The sequence below is a fragment of the Cricetulus griseus genome, chromosome 2 (assembly GCF_003668045.3).
Source record: "Cricetulus griseus strain 17A/GY chromosome 2, alternate assembly CriGri-PICRH-1.0, whole genome shotgun sequence".
NCBI lineage: Eukaryota > Metazoa > Chordata > Mammalia > Rodentia > Cricetidae > Cricetulus > Cricetulus griseus.
Window position 1 is genome coordinate 90,565,924 of NC_048595.1, and position 19,362 is coordinate 90,585,285.

At 43.9% G+C, this 19,362-nt stretch overlaps 1 long non-coding RNA gene across 1 annotated transcript in view; it reads left to right on the forward strand.

Annotated features, from left to right (window-relative positions):
- The window catches only part of LOC118238315, a 39,389-nt gene extending 26,915 nt beyond the window's left edge, over positions 1-12,474 (forward strand). Inside the window, exons 4-5 of the long non-coding RNA XR_004768261.1 lie at positions 11,152-11,247; positions 12,288-12,474. This is a non-coding gene — a long non-coding RNA (uncharacterized LOC118238315). The remainder of the gene's footprint in view (positions 1-11,151; positions 11,248-12,287) is intronic.
- Positions 12,475-19,362: the final 6,888 nt, after the last annotated feature.

The following is a 19,362-nucleotide window of genomic DNA, read 5'->3' on the forward strand; positions in this document are numbered from 1 at the left end:
CCCCACCCAACAGCCACCCCCTGACCTGTGCACCCACCTTTTTCTTTACCGTTTTTCTTCTTTTTATCTATAGCACAGATGGAGGCTGGCAGTATTGCCTAGGAATTAGACTGAGGCCACAAGAGGAATCTCTTGGAGCAAAAACAGGGTGCATTTGCTTGCTAGGGCTGTCATGACAATCGCCAAGGTGTGGAAGCTTAAAAACAGAATCTAGTTCCTCACAGGCTGGGAGGTCCCAGATCCATGATCCACAGGATGGGAGTCCTGCTCTCCTGGCTTGCAGTTGCCTTCTTGCTATGTCCACACAAGCTCTTTGCTCTTCATGTGGTTTTCTTCTAGTGCCTGGTGTCAATGTTCTTTCTTCTTATAAGGGTACCAGTTACGGACCCTAACAGACCCATTTTTATGTCTTTATCTTTTCATGTTTACTTTCTTGAATTGCTAAGGATCAGACAAGGGGCCTTACATATGCTAGGAGAATGCCCCACCCCTAGCTACACACTGATGTATAGCATCTCACTTCAGCTATTCCTGTTCACCTCTTTTGAGCTTGTAGGGAGTGGAGTGGAGTTCCCACCTCCATTAAAACACATTATTCAAATGAACTGGTCTGTTTATAGTTGATGGTAGCTGCATAATTTGTGCTTACTAAAATATGATTTTAAAAAGCAAGTTGCAAGTTCTGGTTAAGTATATTGGCACATGCCTTTAATCCCAGTACTTGGAAGGCAGACACAGGTGGACCTCTGTGCATTGAAGGCCAGCCTTATCTACAGAATGAGTTCCAGAACAGCCAGTTCTATATAGTGATGCCCTGACTTGAACAAACAAACAAACAAAAAAGACAAATAAAAGCAAGTTCTGGACAATTTGAGGCCATCCCAAAGCCATTTAGTTGAGTGATTCCTTGCCATAAGGGAACACAAGTGAATTTTTGTATGTAAAATGCTGAATTTTAAACATTGTCTTGATAAACAAATACCTGTATATGCAATTTACAAATAGTAGCATAAACCCTAACATTGTAAGTAAGAACTCATAAAATAATTATTTTCTGAGACTGGGGATTGAAATGAGTGGAAGAGGGTTTTGACAGTTGTGCTGCTGTGCACCTGCGGGAACTACAATTTTGAACGTTGTGCATTATCGCTCATTGGCATTTCATTCGGATCCTCTCAGCATCTTCCCGATAAGTGCATACTTATTTTTATGCTTGGCTTCAATACTGCTGAACCACCTCATAGGAGGGCTTTGCAGAAATACTAAGGAGTGTGATTGCTATGCATTTTGCAAATCTGAAGTACCACCAAAATGTCCAGTGCAATAGTAATATGGTACCACGGAGGCTAAAATAATGCCATCCTATGCAACTCTAGAAGAGTTGCTGAGGGGTTAGAAGAAGAGTCCGCTAGCTTTACTGGCAGCCAGAGCTAGGACTCTGATTCTTTGTATCAGAGGCAGCATCATGACATAAATAATTCTAACTTTTCATTTTAATGCTATTTTGTTTGGTATAATGTTATTTATATTGAAGCAATAATTCACTTGAGAGTGTCAGGTTCAGTCAATGTGGTAGTTTGGATGTAATTGTCCCCCATAATCCCATAGGGAGTGGCACTACTAGGAGATATGGCTTTGTTGGAGGAAGTGTGTCACTGTGGTTGTTAGCATAAAGCTTGATGGGGACCTTGGGTGGGGGACCATGGTGGATTCCATGGCAGGCGAGGGTAACCAAGGCAGAGGGACAAACATGCTAGGTAGACAAAGCTTGAGTGAGAAGTTTTATTAGAAAAGGGAGGGAGGAGGAAGGAAAGAGAAAAGAGGTAAAGAGACACAGAGACAGAGAGAAGACAGAAGAGAAGAGGGAGATAGGAAAAGTCCTATTCCCAGGGTAACAGCGGAAAGAGAGAGCCAGAAAGAAAGCAGAAAGAGAAGAGAGCAGGGAGAGAGAATACCTGGGAAGAGAGTGGGGGGGTCTGTCTCTTAAAGGGGTCCTTTGCACCTGTGTGCAGAATAGTACTCATGGAACCCTAGGCTGGCCAGAGTACTGCCTGGGTGCATTCTACCAGGTGACAGGGGTAGGCCAGAATAATGCCTGAATCCTTACAGTGGGAATGGGCTTTAAGGTTTCCTATGCTCCAGATACCACACAGTGCATTAGTCAATTGCCTGTTGCCTGCAAGATGTAGGACTCTAAGCTCCTACTCCAGCACCATGTCTGCTCCCTGCCATGATGACAATGGAGTGAACCTCTAAAACTGTAAGAGAGACAACCCAATTAAATGTTTTACTTTATAAGAGTTGCTATGGTCATGGTGTATCTTCACATTGATAGAAACCCAAACTAAGAGAGACTCTACAGAGAGCCACCTATACTGTTATAGTGAACAGCCCATCTCCACACTATTAACAGTAATTTTATTAACGAAAATGTAAAAAATATAATTTATCTTGTGAGAATAAAAATTAGAACTTTATCTCTCATAAAAGAAGATATCTTTTGCTATCCTTTGCTTTCCTGCCCATTCATGAACTCAACTGATATTTTTATGGGTATATATGAAAGGCAAGGGAAAGGAAAGAGAAAGTAAGCAGGGATAGAGCCAGCATCACACATGTAAACAACAGTTCCCTGTTGGTTTCAATTGAAGAGAACCAATGATGAAGAGGCCTCAGAGAAATAGAAGAGGCAGTCTAGGATGAGGAGTAGCAAGAAGTAATGCCAGTCTGTCTTGATACAGGCCTTGAAATGGGGCATGGGAACTTGGAGCTCGATCCCTATAAATTACTGCAGCCCCTTAGGAAAGTAAGTGAAGCCAGGGAGGAATAGAAGTCCCACATTTAAAGACATGCATCATTTGGGGTAATAGATCAGAAGGATGAACTTCTACCATTAATTACCAGAGAACACATTTGTCCAATGACACATTGACCTAATCAAAAAGACTAAACTCCCAGAGAAGGAGGAAGGGAAGCTGCCCAGAGAAACCTGCGAAACCTGCTATTGAGGAGTAGGAAGAAAACAGAAAGAAGAAACTTGCTGTAGGAATTGCCAGTGAGTCATAAAAAATAATAACAAGTGGGAGAGGAGGTAGAAACAAGACTTAGAACTCCAGGTGTCCATATACCAAAGCCTTGTGCCTAGATAAGAACAATGAACACTTGAAATCCTATCAGAGGACAGAAAGGGCAATCCTTTCTTTGTGATTTTTTCAGTGCTGGGAGTAGAACCTTGGGCTTCATGCATGTTGGGGGAGCATTCTGCCACAGTCCCATATCTCTAGAGGGAAAGTGCAATCTTTTGAAGTTCACTGAATTTGGTTGGGTAGGGGTTGAACCTGCTGCCAATGCCTGCTGCATCAGAGATGTGCTTCTCTGATATTATATAGAATGGTACCCAAGTCACGGTCATTACGTGAAATGAAAGTCTGACTCTTAAGCCCTTGTAAATTCCTGATATGTTACCACCTATCTCATAAGTACTGATGGGACATATTCATTTTTCTCCTTCTCTAAATGCCACCACTTTGCCACACTATCATCATTTCTAGGTTTATTACAGCATATCCCTAACCAGTCTCCCCAATTCCAGCTTCCATTTCTTCAATTTAGTTGTCGCTATGCAGTTATGCCCGTCTTCAAAAGCCAAATTTATTTACGACACTCCCTATGTGAAATCCCTCCACTGTGACACATCACTTTAGCTAGACAAACAGAACTCTTTTTTTTCTTCTTTGCCCTTTATTATTTTTTCTTTCAGATTTTTTATTTGAATTAGAAACAAGATTGTTTTACATGACAATTCCAGTTCCCTTCTCCCTTACCACCCCCCCCAACTAAAACACAACCTATCCTTTCTGCTCCCCCTGGATAGTGAGGCCTTCCATAGGGTGTCATCAGAATCTATCATATCCTTTGGGATAGGGCCTAGGCCCACTCCCATGTGTCTTGGATCAGGGAGTATTCCTCTATGTGGAATGGGCTCCCAAAGTCCACACCTATGCTAGGAATAAGTACTGAACTACTACAAGAGGTCCTGTAGATTTCTAAGGTTTCCTCAATGAAATCCATGTTCCTAGGGTCTGGATCAGTCCCATGCTGGTATCCCAGCTATCAGTTTGGGGAGCAAGAGCTCCCCGATGTTCAGGACAGTTGTTTCTGTGGGTTTCACCAGGACCTGGTCTGGACCCCTTTGCTCTTCACTCATACTTCTCTGCATCTGGATTCCAGTTCAGCTCAGTGATAAGTTGTGGTTGTCAGCTTCTACTTCCACCAGTTGCTGGATGAGGGCTATCAGGTGGCATATAAATCAGTCATCAACCTCATTATCAGGGGAGGGCATTTAAGGTAGCCTCTCCTCTGTTGCTTAGATTGTTAGCTGGTGTCATCTTTGTAGATCTCCAGACATTTCCCTAGTGCCTGATTTCTCTGTAAACCTAAAATGTCTCCCTCTATTATGGTATCTACATTCTTGTTATCTTCTATTCTTCCCCTGACTCAACCTTTTGGCTCCCACTTGTCCTCTGCATCCCTCTTCTTCTCCCCTTCTCATTCTCCTAGCTCTCTCCCCCCTCTTCCTGTTCTCTCAATTTGCTCAGGGGATCTTGACCGTTTGCCCTTCTCCAGGGGACCATGTATGTCTCTCTTAGGGTCCTCCTTGGACAAACAGAACTCTTGAACGCAGCCTATAACACACACAGGTTTTGTCTCCACCTGATGCTTGAGTTTCATCTCCCATTGCTGAACTCCTAAAATATGCCAGGCTCCTTCTCATCCTGAGTCTGGGCACTTATCATTTCATTTGCCTAACACTCTCATGACATTTTTGCTTTGCTAATTCCTACTTACCATTCAAATCTCTTTACCTGTTGGTTTTTATCTGGGAAAACTTTTCTTAACCATCCACACAACAGGACTGTACTGAGCACCCTGGGGAGTACCCCTTCTACATTCTTTCATTACACTTTATAGAATAGGCAGGGTCAATTGGGAAATACTATATATTTGTTAAACAGACAAAACATGTATATCCTATTTCTGATTTAAAGCCTACTTCGAAAAAGAAACCTATTGTGGTGTTGGATGTTGATAAGTGTGAGGTGGTATAGGCTTGAGTGTGTGGGGGTGGGGGGTAGGACTACTTACAAAGGCCTTCTCTACTTTCTGTCCAATTTTGTTAGGAACCTAAAGCTACTTGGAACATAAAATCTGTTACTAATTAAAAAGAAATAAATATGGAAATGCAGAACTTAATCAAAATTAAGGGAAATAGTGTAATAGATCCCTGTGGCCCTACCACCTTAGATCATAATATTGGTGGATTTGGTGTAGCGAATGAAATTATGTTTTCATATTAACTTCAGATTTCATGACTGGTATCACAGTAAAATTATTTACATTCAGTGGATACTGTGAAAGTGGCTAATGACAATCTCCCTTTTCAAAAAAATCCTCCTATGACACGACATGATTTGGATTGCCAGGTCCTTGAAGGCACTGAGTGCACTTGCACAGCAACTCGGGGTCAGTGGAGTCGCAGGCATGCACTGTTGGCCACTTCCTGTGGTATTTGGCTGTTAAATACACTGCTTCTCTCAAACCAACATGGAAATATTAATTCCCTTCAATAATAGTTTGCTTTTGCACTTTAGTACTTTTGGACAAAAACAAAGACAATTATTCAATGTGAACTATAAACATGAATAAATGAATACTTGGAAAGCAGAATGCTACAGCTAGATCTTAAATGTCCCTTATAGGCCCCTGGTGCTCCTGGGAAGTGAAGGAACCTTTAGGGGTAGGCCAAGGAGGAGTTAAGTCCTTGCTGGTGTGCTCCCGAAGGGGACAAGGATTCTGGTCCCTTTCTTCTGCTCTGTGTCTTTCCTCTTTCCACACGTCTGTCCAAATCAGAGCAAACTCCCATCTACCCTTCAATCTTAATTCCACTGCCTGTTTACTTGAGAAGCTATGACTGATCCTCAGATTCTCTGTGACATACATAGAGAACCTTGTCTGTGTCAGTATTCATTTTTGGGGACCATTCAGCTCACTTTGTCATTCTGTTTATAGACTGTGTCACAGAAAAACCATCTTTAAAGTGAGAAACTACAGTGAAGAAGTTAAACAGTGACAATTAAACTTTGTTATTTGTGAGGCCTAGGTTCAAATGTGTACCCAGTTATTGGTTCTGTGGCCTTGGGTAATTTTTTAAGGCTATGGTTTGTTACATTTTTTCTCTTGTAGGTTTTGCTTGTTTGAGATGAGGTCTCACTCTATAGCCTAGATTAGCTTTGAGCTCATGTTCCTCTTGCCTCAGCCTCCCAAATGTGGGTTTGCATCATATTTTAAGTGAAAACAAGATATATCCATCTCAGAGTTGTCACAAGGGTTATGAGATGGATAAATTACTTAGAAGAACTACTGAAAACACAGTCGATGCTCAATAAAGATGTGCAGAATGCAAGGCAGAAAGGGAAAAAAAGAAAAGAGAAAGAGAGAAAGGAATGAATGACTTCCCATGGACAAAAGCAAACAGAACATCTCCAAGACTGTTAAGGAATACTGACCTATAGACCATTCTTTTCTATGTGGCTATGACTAACTTGGAAGGACCTTGACATTTTGTAGTTGAAAGGTTTATATATGTTTACACTGGATGTTTCCCTGAGTTGACTTCCTACTCTCCTCCTGGGCTGATGCAGTTTCCATCTCCCTGCTGCTCTGTACTGTCTTTGGGCTTATTACTCTTGGTGGGTTTCATCACCTTTATTAATTTGAACATACTTAGCACCTATCTACTGGTGCAGAACACGGTAGTCAACATAAGCATGGAATTACAGGATATTTTCAAGTCCGTCTTCCCACATGAAGCAACTCTGTGTATGAGATACTGAATGTGAAGGTCAGGTGAGCGGACATCTCATTCCTGAAGTGCCGGATCTGGATGATGGAGAGTTTACCCTAAGAACTGTAGACCTTCTGTAGACCTTCCAGAAAGTTGAATACTCTAGCAGACCCTCGGGGAACAAAAAGGACATGAAGCCCAGTTCCTGCCCTCAAGGAGCTGACTATTAAGTCTGGAGGACCAGACAATGAGATAAGCATAAGCTAGAGATAAGGACAGAGAAGACATAAGGAAATGCTTGAGGTTCCAAAGTCATAAATGACAGAGCAATTGGAAACATTATAGAGGGCATTGGTGCCATAATCAGGTAGTATACCAGCAATTAGGGATAAGATACAAACCAGCCACTGTCCTAAACTCAAAGACTTACTGAATAAAAAAGCAGAAGGGACATATTTATAAAGAAACAATATAATCCATTCATTCAGTGCTTCTTGGGTATCTATTAGGTTCTAAGTTAAAGGGTAAAATGGAAGGAAGGAAGGAAGGAAGGAAGGAAGGAAGGAAGGAAGGAAGGAAGGAAAGAAGGAAGGCCTTTTGGAGAAGAATCTCAAGTTCAAGGGATTAATGAATAAACAAACCTTTCAATAGAATTTATTACATGTCAGACTGGGTAGATTTTACATTTCCAGCATCTAAAGATGGAGGAAAAAGGGACAATAAACTTTCTGAGATCAAGGAGGCTTCTGAAGAACACAAAAGATGTGTGAGCTTTTCAGCCAACACTAAGAGGCGAAGAAGACTTTGTGAGGCAGGCTGCATGGTACAGCTGGGCACAACGGGAATAGGAAGCAAGTATTGAGATGCTGTAGAGATGAAGGTGGAGGGCTTTAATCCCTGTAAATAACAGCATGACTGTGAAGCTGATAAGGCCATTGAGGAGCAGATGAGCATCCAAATACACCAGGGCGTGGAGGGAATGCAAGGAGAGCTTCAGGGGAGCGAGCAGGTGTCTACGAATCTGGAATGATAGTTTGGAATTAACAGAAAGATAAGACCCATTTAATTCAGACGCCCCATCATTCCTTGGGGACACTGACCCTCTCTCATGACCTTGTAGGTGAAAACACCGGAGAGAAGAAACTCCAGAAAGAGAAAACAGCTTACTTCAGAGAGAGCCTGCTCACACCCAGGTAGTCAGGAGTTAGTTCTGGAAGCTCTTGTGTGTTCAATTTCAGCACACTCTCTGGCCAGCCTCACTACCTACAGTACAGACTAAGAGAGGGATCTTCCAGACAGCCCTTTCTCCTCTTCAAAGCTCACTCTCGGGTATTGTCTCAGTTAGGGTTTCTATTGCTGTGAAGAGACACCCTGACCATGACAACTTTTTTAAAGGAAAAATATTTAATTGTGGTGTTTCACTTACAGTTCAGAGGTTCAGTCCATTATCATGGTGGAACACACAGGCAGATATGGTGCTGGAGAAGGCATTGCTATGCGTTGATGTGCAGGCAACAGGAAGTAGACTGAGACACTGGGATGTATCTTGAGCATATAGGAGACCTCCACAGTGACACACTTTCTACAAGACCACACCTATTCCAACAAGGCCATACCTCCTTATAGTGCCACTCTCTTTGGGGCTGATTTTCCTTCAAACCACCACAGGTATCCAGACCTTTTTGAATTTGGGAGACTACACTTATTTTTAAGCCCTCTAAAGCAGTAGTGGCTGCTTTGGGTGCTGTGATGGAAACATTCTGGGGCTCTGTCCTACTTTGCTTTCTATTGCTATGATAAACACTGTGACCAAAAAATCCTGGGGCAGGAAAGGGTTTACTGGCTTCCACATCCCAGGCCACAGCCCCTTGGTGAGGGAAGTAAGGAACCTAGAAGCAGGAACTGAAGTAGAGACTGTAGGGGAATACTTCTTACTAGCTTGCTCCTCCTGGCTTATTCAGCCTGCTTTCTTATACAATTCAGAACCAGGGGTGGCACCACCCACAGTGGGTTAGGCCCTTCCTTCCACATCTGAGTCAATCAAGAAAACTCATGGGCTTGCCCTCAAGCCCATCTGATGGGGCATTTTCCCGGTTGAGGTTCCCTCTTTTCAGATAACCTCAGCATCTTCCAAGTTCACAGAAATTAACCAGTGTAGGCTCACACTTAGTGGTAATCCCAGACCCAGCTCCTCCTTCTAGGCAGACCCACCTCAAGATCTTCTTCCCTGGCATGGGATGGGGTGGAGAGGCCAAAACAAACAGAAAAACAGACTGTTTTCTCTGTCAGAGTTTGGAGTTTGCTGAGTAGAGCCAGCAGGCAGGCCAATAAAGGCCACCATTTCAGCTTTACTTATTGATGAAGCTGACCTGGACACTGCAGCTTGATCTGGAGCCAAACAGAGTTTCTGAAAGCCCTCCCCAATCTTCGATTACCCTGCAAAACCTCTGGCTTCACTATGCAAAACAAAGGTTACTTGGTCTCTCATTATGGGGCAGAAACAATGCCAGTGATCTATGGCCAGGTGACCCATAAGGGACACAGAAAGGAAGGGCAGGGTCAAGTTCACTAGCCAGGCTTCCACTGTAGTGGGAGAAGCTCCATGCTTTTGTCTTTCAGGAGAGCAGAAATTCCCACTCCTTATGGAACATGAAATTCCCACCCCACCCCACCTACTTTGCGTCCTAGCATTGGTAGTTTTAGTTTTTAGCAACTGACTGAGCACTCAGCCATTTGCTTCCTTAAGTGGGAAACCTTTATCTCAAGTTTGAATGCTGCTTGAGATTGAAGTGCACCATTCTGTACTTTTTCTCTCTCCTACCTCTCATGGACTAGGAATGGAAAAAGCAGGAAAGGGGAGGGAAGGGGAAGGGGTGGAGAAGAAGGGAGGAATAAAGAGTGTAGGTACACACTTCACCTGAGCAGACCTGAAACATCAAAAGTTTACTATTCGTCTAGGTCCACTGCAGCAGACTTGGACACAGAAGCAGAGCCAGGATCGGGGGTGGGGGTGGGGAGGGGTATCCACTATTTTTCACAGGCTAAATAAACACACACACACACACACACACACACAAGAGTGCATCACAACATGAATGCTTTTATGTCTCCAAACACAATGGTTGGTACTGGAAAAGGCTGAAAAATGTATTGACATTTGCTCTATTTTCAGGACAATTACCAACTACAGAGAGTGTATAGAGGGATGTGAATGAGAACAAAAGCACACATTTTAGGTTACTACGTTATAAACATAAAATTATGCATCATGTTTGCATACTACTTTAAAATCCATTTATTTATGTGTATGAACATTTGTCTGCATGTGTGTATGTGCACTCTGTGTGCGCCTGGTGCCCTTAGAAGCCAGAAGAGGGTACTACATCCCAGAAACTGGGACAGTCACAAACCGCCACATGGAATACAAACTGGGTCCTCTGCAAGAACAGACATGCCCTTGACTGTTGAACCACCTCTCCAGTCCCACATGATACTTTAATCAGATTAAACGTATTCCCTCAAACATTTGCCATTCATATATGATGAAAACTCTCATGAGCTTTTCTTTGAGATTTATCTTGTTGAGATAGGGTCTTACTCTATAGACCAGGTTGGCCTGGAGCTCACTATGTAGACCAAGATGGCCTTGAATTCATGGCAATTATCCTCCCTCAGCCTTCCAATTGCTAGGTGAAAGGTTCAGGCTTTACTGCTGATCAGCAATATCTCTTTAAGAGACAGACCCCACCCCCTGACAACAGTCAGGGCAGGCACTGGGATGTGCCATTACCAAGTCACCCGCTAAGCATTACTGCTGGCCTGCGCATACGTTGAACCTCAGTGAGCATGCTCATTCTTCCCTTTAAAAGTTCCAACTTCCCTGCTGCTCTCTCTCTCTCTCTCTCTCTCTCTCTCTCTCTCTCTCTCTCTCTTTCTCTCTCTCTCTGCTTCTGCTTCACTTTCTCTTCTCCCACCTAAGCGCCCTCTCTGCCTCTCTATGTGACCGGCCATGGCGGTCAGCCATTATCCCTGTTCCTCTTCTCTCTTAGTCTCCCTACTCTGCCCGGCCCATATAATAAACTAGTCAATATGTCTCTTCTTGTGCTCTCCTCTTTTTCTTCAAAAACAACATTTGGTACCCACGTGAATTAGGTTCTCTCCGTAAGCTCTCTCGAAGCTTGCTGGGGGGATAGGCTTTCTCTGTAACTTCTCCTGCCAGGGACACAGGAAATTTCGGGGATCTTAAAATCTGAACTCATAACCCACTTAACATCTCGGCTTTTCCTGACACTTTGTCCTGCCTGCAGTGGCCTGAGATGCCGGGACTCTGTACACTTCAACTGCACCATTTTACCAACTAAGCATCTCTGGAACTCACTCATCTGCCTGTTTGCTACAATCCGGTAAGATATCCCTTCAATTTCCAGAGGACCAGGCTTGGGATCCCGCTCCAGTAACAGTGCTTTTTTGCTTTTTCAGTTCGGAGTGCTGGGTCCTTTTTCAGTTTTGGGGACAGCTGTGTCCCCTTCAGGGCCAGCCCCTGGCAACTCCCACGGGCTAATGGGCATCAGGAGAGGAGCTTTTGCCAGTTTTTCTACTTGCCTCACCCATAGGAAATGCATAAGGAAACTTTCTGGTTGCAGCCAACAAGCGGGTAAACAGACAAAAAAATGGCTTATGGTCGCTGCCATCTTGACCCTGTGGGTTAACCTGGGGGCTGCCATCTTGGTCATGTGACCTACCTGTAGGCATGCCCACTCCAGTGGCCTGTGCCAGCAAACCTGTCTGCCGTACTTTTGCTTTCTGTCAGATTCTTTTGTGCTTTTTATTTTTTTTTTCTGTGATTTCTTCTTTCACTGGCTCTGTTGCTCATGGCTTGTTTACGAATACTATGTCTTTCTAGGACTCTCTGTTTAAGTCTACTCTGTCCCTTTAAATCTCCTGTCTGTTGGCTACCATGTATGGATCAGAGATTGCATTCTGGTTCCCCTTTTACTGTTATCTAGTCCTGCTTGTCTCTGTACATGTAATTTAAATTTAACTTTATACTTATCTAACTCTACATGCAACTTAAACTGTGCTAAGTCTCATATTCCTAAATTGCTATGCATCTTTAAATGATGGTAAACATTTAAAGTCATAAAGGTCTAGTATAATTATACTTAAAATATAAGCTAAGTCTATACAACTTAAATTTAACTCATGTATCTTTAAAGGATGATGAAAGTTTAAAATCATAAAGGTCTATTTCAAATTAACAAAATATTTATACCACTCACTTCATCCTGTAAGCCATTTATAAAGGTACAGCTTTTTATTACAAAAAAAGGGATTTTTCTCTATCTAAAGGCAAAGTTTTGACTGCTGAGATACTAAGCAGACAGACAGCCCTCAAATGCTCAGAGATCTAGAGTACATGGCATTTAAAATGTTTTGTTAAAAGGCTTTTTATAACAGAGAGATAGGCCAGCTGCTGGTTCCACCCCATTTCCACCAAGAAGACTGATGGGCACTGAAGAAGCTTCATCTTGAGTCAATGACAACACTAGTCACTGAGCAACCCTGCCCTTCACCTCAACTGCTACAAAGTATTCCAGACTGTGGACAAGAGGACAGTGGAATCGACTTTCCCTGTGTTGCTTGGGCCAACGGTAGGCGAGTCTTCCTATAGTCTGTAATCCACAGGTCACATTCTATCAGCAAGAAGGCAGGTGTCTTGTAGCCCACTACTATGGATGGAGGACCTTGGGAATGGCTGTCCATGCAGCCTGCTGGCAAGGCTCTGTTATTCTTTAATCACTGATTCAGGTAAAATCTTATCCTTCTCAAGAACCCTGATGCTTTTGATGACTAGTAGTCTGGCCAGCTTAAAGCAAAACAGACTTCAGGAACAGGTATTTTGGGGTTTATCTATGTGAAGATAGAAAAGTGTAACATGTATGAAGGTCTGAGAATGTAGTTACGAAGGTCTGAGGATGGAAAGTTCTAACACGGTGAATAAATGCAAGTTATGAAGGCCTGAGAATGGAAGGTATAAAGGTCATGAAAGGTGTATGAATTAAAGTTATGAAGGTCTGAGGATAAAAAGGCTTACATGATGACAAAGTGAGTTGAGACATTAAAAAGAATGAAATATGTTCCTGATTTCTCTATTTCCCATGCTACTGTTCATAGTCAGTTCTGCAATACCACTGTACGATCAAAACTACTAGGTCAAGATTAAGATGCTTTTCTTTGTCATAAAATATATGTCAATTTTAAAATGTTAATGCTTTCAGCCAAGTCACTTCTAACAAGAATATGCTGCTAATGTGTCTAATACTTATGTTTTCACAAACTCTAAGGATTCTTGTAAGTTCCAGTGAGCGGAATTGGATCCAAACAAACAGGTCTAAGAGGCGCCAGGGAGTTCTGCACAGCCTGGACTGCAATGAAACAACCAGCTACACCAGGACTTGGCAGCACCCTAACCTTCTCAGGTCCCCCAAAGATGGTCAACGACCCCCACATCAGCAGGAAGCAGTCTTGAGAATTCGATGTCCATCCTTATTCCTTAACCTGCTATGTCTAATACCCCACCTTTTTAAATAATAAGTAGAGGTGGGAATGAAAGGTTCAGGCTTTAATGCTGATCGGCAATATCTCTTTAAGAGACAGACCCTGCCCCCTGACAACAGTCAGGGCACGCACAGGGACGTGCCATCACCAAGTCACCCACTATGCATTACAGCCTGTGTGAGGACTCTGGGCATTCGTGGAACCTCAGTGAGCATGCTCAGTCTTCCCTTTAAAAGTTCCAACATCCCTGCTGCTCTCTCTCTCTCTCTCTCTCTCTCTCTCATCTCTCTCTCTCTCTACTTCACTCTCTCTTCTCCCACCCACGTGCTCTCTCTGCCTCTCTATGGCATCTGGCCATGGTGGTCAGTCATTACCCCTGTTCCTCTTCTCTCTTAGTCTCCCTACTCTGCCGGGCCCATATAACATACTAGTCAATATGTCTCATCTTGCGTCCTCCTCTTTTTCTTCAAAAACATAACACTGGGAATGTATGCATGCGCCACCATGCCCAGAGTTCTTCTAATAGTTGCTACCTACACTGGTCCTGGTGGGCCCTAGTACCCAACACCTACAGACTCCTATTTAAGTATAACTAAGTAACCGTTGGCTAATGTTTCCTAAATAATTTTATTTAAAAAAAACGGCATGCTAAAATATGAATCTAAAAAATTAACTATATTTATCAAAGGAATGCATTGATATGTAAAATAAGATTGTTTCTAAGATAAAATAAAAAATATATCAAAAAAGGAAAAAAATTGTTTTAAGATTTCAGGAGGGAGAGCGGGAATGAATCCATCACGGCTATTGGGTAGCTCCTAAGCTATTCCCTAATTTCAGAGGGTCACCAGAGTCCCTTCCTTTATGGCTAGAGGCAGAGTCTTTAGTGCAGGCTGTGGGACTTATCCTGAAGCCATCATCTCTGGTCTCAAGTTACCCTGCACTCTAGTTCCTAGACTGGTCTCCTGCTAAGTGGGGTTGAGTTGCAGACAAATAGTTCTCTTGCCTGAATTCTGTTTATTCCATTATACTCTCGATTAACCTCTGGAGACCAAATCCTCCTCCCTGGCAAGCACTTATCGCTAAGCTACACCCCTCAACCTCAGAATCTCCACTCAAGGGGACCTCTGCTTCTGTCCTCCTATGATACTTGCCTCGGCTGATGCTTCCTGCCCCTGGCAGCATTCTGTTGCTCCTTCCAGACTCTCTCTTATTCCCCAACCCTTTGTACCTTGCTGTGGACTTTAGGTGGGTGTGTATCTCGGTGACTGTGTATCTCGGTGACCTTCATGGCCAGCCAACTAACAATCCCTGAGAGGCAAGAAAGCAGCTGGCTTCATCTTGGCTAAATTGCTGGTGCTTGGTTCAAACGTCAAGAAACCACAAGAAATTTATTTTAGGCATATTTAAGCACAACAGAAGTTAATCAAAGCTTTTCTGGTGATAATTAACTCAATCCCATGTGTTTCTTGATCCTAATTAGTCCTAACAATAAAAACTCAGAGTCAGATATTGGGGTAAATGCTGAAAGATAGGAGAAGTAAAGGAGCAGCCACCAGAGACTTCTTACCTCCACTGATCAGGGTGGGTGCGCTCCTGTCTCTACGAGTCCTCAGACTGAATGGACAAGATCCTGTCTCCACCACCTTATATTCCTGTCTCCACCCCCCTAGTGCTGTGAATAAAGGCATGAGATCCCAAGTGCTAGGATTAAAGGTATAAGCCACCTCTATGGTTTACTAGTGGCTAGCTCAGCCCTCTGATCATCAAGAAAGCTTTATTTGTTTGAACAAACAAAATATCACCACACCATGTACACAATAAAGCATACATATATCTCTTTGAGGGACAAAGTAAGGTAAATAAAGATCAGACATGACTACATTGGAACTCTTTGTGAAATACATGTGGCATCTCCCAAAAAGGTTTTATAGATTGACTGAATGTGACACCTTCCATCAGGACAGACTGTATAAATTGACTGAGAAAAAGCAGCTTATAATAAAGGTCTGGGAAGAGGGTCTCATGTAGCCACACAGTGCAAAGGTCACTAGGCTAGAACAGTCATCTGCTTCCAGCCTTTTGGGTGGATAACAGGTATTGCGTTCCTAATCTTGAAGGAACAACCCTGTGTGCTACTCTTCAGGGTTCCCTTAGTGCTTATCTGTGAGCACAAGGATCTCCGTGCCTCCTCCCATGCTGCATAGGGCCCTCTGGTGTTTGAGCCTCTGTTTTCCCCTCTGATTAGGCCCCTTTGATGCCTCTAGATTCCTAGTTCCAATACCAGGATGCTGATGTCTGTGACCAGACACATTAGTCCTAAATCACCCAAATGAAGATTGACATTTGAGAGTCACCTGGGAAGGCTGAATTACCTGCTTGACCAAGAGACATCTGATTTTCAAAAACAAGTTGTTTTCTGAAACTTCTCTGCTTGGATCTTCTGGGATTATGGAGTGTGCAGGATAGTTTTATGTCAACTCAACTGGACACACGCTGAAGTCTTCTGAGAGGAGAGCGCCTCAACTGAGAAAACACCTCCACAAGATCACTGGGAAGCGTGCTCTTTTCTCAAGGGAAATGGAGGAGCAGTGGATCTGGGGAGAGGGGAGGTGTCGGTAGGGACTGGGAGGTGTGGAGGGTGGGAAGGCTGTGGTTGGGCTGTATTGTATGAGGGAAAAAAATCAGGCTGCAGGAAAGTCTGTAGACAATTTTATTAATTAGTGGTTAATGAGGGAGGGCCCAGCCCATTGTGGGTGGGGTCAGTCCTGAGCTTGTGGTCTTGGTTCTATAAGAAAGCAGACTGAGCAAGTCATGGGGTGCAAGCCAGTAAGCAGACTCTTCCATGGCTTCTCCATCATCTCCTGCCTCCAGGTTCCTGCTCTGCTGGAGTTCCTGTCTGCCACCGTCTTCCTGCTCCAGAAGCTGCAGTCTCTGCACTTTTGATGCGCTCAACAAGACCCAAGAGAGGGAGCCAGATCCTCTTCTTCCTAATAAGGGGTCACATCTGCACACCTGAGGGCACGCCCATAGGATGTGGCCACCACCCAAGTTCATTGGCAAAGCAAGATGCCACTACACACTTCCTTCAATGATGGACTACAATCTGAAAGTGTAAGCCAAATAAATCCTTTCCTTCCCAACTGGCTTTTGGTCACGGTGTTTCGTCGAAGCAATAGAAACCCTAACTAAAACACGGAAGAACTCAGTATTGAAGACACAACTCACCCAGTTTGCATGTGAGGACATGGAAGTTTTGGGACCTCTGGAAACCACTGTGACCACACATCAAATTACAGGTGAAGCTGCAACCTGCACTCTGCTCTGACCCATGACTTTTCTCCACACTCCACGGGGAAAGGACCTTGTGATCACTGATTTTTTTCTGTGTCACAGAATCATTTGGGAGGCTGTAACATCAGCTAAAAACATGACCCCCCCAAAAGAGTAATGCTCAAAAAAAATCTCCGTGCTTCAAGGTGAAAACCCCTCCCTTTCACACCCAAAAAACACCATCCAGATTTCACCAGCTGTGATTCTGTAGCGTGATAGTTTTCCTTGTCTTCCAAACGTGCATCCAAATGATTTCTGGCTGTTCCTAAATATCAGATCTGTTAAGGAACAAGATGTTCCAGTGCAGAAGAGGTTCAAAGGAATGTGCCATGTACTTGAAACACATTTTCACAGAGCGTTCCACAGATGTTTCCAGAAAGCCAGTGTCTCTGCACAGAGCGGTTTCAGCAGGTGACCACCAGGGAGAAGGGAGCATTTTGTGCCCATGCTGGCGGACTAAGTAATCAGCCCTCATTCCTCTCAGGCAGAGCTCATGTGGGGGCTTTGGGAGGACACCTTCTTTTCTGACGATAAAAGGTGGCACAATTCAAATCTCAGCAGAGGGTCCCCCACAGCAAACGCTGCTTCTCCACACAGATTTTTGAGAACCTCCAGGCAACTCTGTACTCATTGTCCCCCAATTTTGCACAATCTATGCCTCTGTTTTCATCTCCTGACTGTTTCCTGACTCACACTGAATGCAACCTGAAGGGCAGATACAGAATTCCTTCACTTCATTTTTGTTGTTACTTGAGACTGCTTCTCACTATGTAGCCCTGGCTGGCCTGGAACACATTATATAGACCAAGCCAACTTGGAACTCAGTGATCTGTTTGCCTGCCTCCCTGGTGCTGAGATTAAAGGTATATGGGCTACAAGTCCAGGCCATCTCACCACTTATATGCCAATTTGACGTTTATATTAACATTGCTGATACGAGGAAGAACAGTGTTGCAGCTGCTGAAGAATGGGAAATAGCAAACACACAGCTCAATGTGTCTCACCGTTTCCTGTGAGAAACCAAAGACATTTTATAGTATAACCTGGATTGCAGGGAGATGTGACTCCCTTAGTTAAAATATGATGGTTGCCTTTCCAGAGTCTGGCCCTATGAGCTTGCTCAACCTTAAGCATCTCTCCAGGCAAAACCTACTGTGTTTGCTGGAAGTAGTTATTCATCAAAGGGCTATTGCTCAGTAATTTAAGGGTGACTGTGGTCTGGACTGGCCCTTCAGAAAGGCAGCTAACATCAGGTGCAGCTGGTCACCTCTAGCTCTGTTTATTCTGACATGATGGAAAAGCAGATTTAGAACTCCCATAGCCTTCAGTTCCAGGGGCCTGCCCCTGAGTATAGTAGATTCTCACCTGTCTTTTTGTGTAATGATGCTACCTCAAAGAGCACAGGCAGCTACAAAAGACCCTTTAAGAATTAAGGACATCTAATGTACGCATCTACTTATCTATCAAGTATTTATGTGTCTAATCTTCTACCTGGCTGGTTCCAGTTTGCAGGAGGAGCCAAGGTAACCACAAATTTGGCGACCTGGTAGTAGCACCTCCTGCAGAGCCTGTGCCTTGAGCCCTTTGCTGCCTGGAATGACCCGTGGCTGGCAAGAAGGGCAGTTTGAATTCCAGGCAGGGTAAAAGGCCTTGGCTGTGGAGCTCTAGTAGATTTCACAACCTCAGGGAAAAGCCTTCCCACAGAGAGATGAAGGGGTGGGGATGAAGAAAACTGCAATTCTGCAAATTGGGAAAGAGACAAGGTGGGGCTGTTCTGGAAGTCAGAATGGGGTGCAAGAAAAAATTCTGATCACTGTCTGCCTTCCTCAGTTAACTTCGCGACCCGCAAGTCATACTATCACAAACTGGTACCCCAGGGCCTAAGTTCCCTTCACCACAGCTCTGGGAGGATCAGAAGCAGAGCTGCGGCCAGCGAAGTTACCCATGCGCACGCGCATCTCTTGCTCTCCCTCCAAACACTTTCTAAGCATCATCCGCGGTGCCCAGATGCTCAGATTAAAGAAATTTCCTCTCAGTTTATACCTCGAAGTGACCAATACTCAATCTGCAGCGGTTTCAGAGTCTGTGGTAGGCTGGGCGTCAGTGAAAGGAAAGGAAGGGGACCAGTCAAAAGTTCTACGGCTTGGAACTACAACTCCCGGCAGACCCCGGGCGGTCGGGCTTTCTGATGGGCGGGCCCAAGGCCTTAAAACGGCGAGAGCTCCTGGGCCAGGTCTCTGCAGTTCAGCAACTCCTTTGAGGCTTTCAGGGTACTGCATCCAGCTCCGGGAGGCCCGGGAACAGAGTCCTTCTGGGTTCTGTTGTCAATGAACTGGCATTCGTGGCCTGTTCTGAAGTTCATTAGCTCCTTCCTTCAGCTCCACAAATGCTAACTTGTCCATTCAACAAATGAGAACCTGGAAAATTCCATCTGTAAAACGGGTTATTTACCCTACATTGTCAAAACAATTGTTTTTCTGCCACTGGTATCCACCCCCATGGGAGCTGTATAGTGTCACTAATTAAGACACAGTGTGACACACAAGATGGAAATCTTTATAGAGATCCTGCAGTCAATTATACTAAGAAAGTAAAAATTTGATTCAAATTTTTGCTTTAGTTTTCTA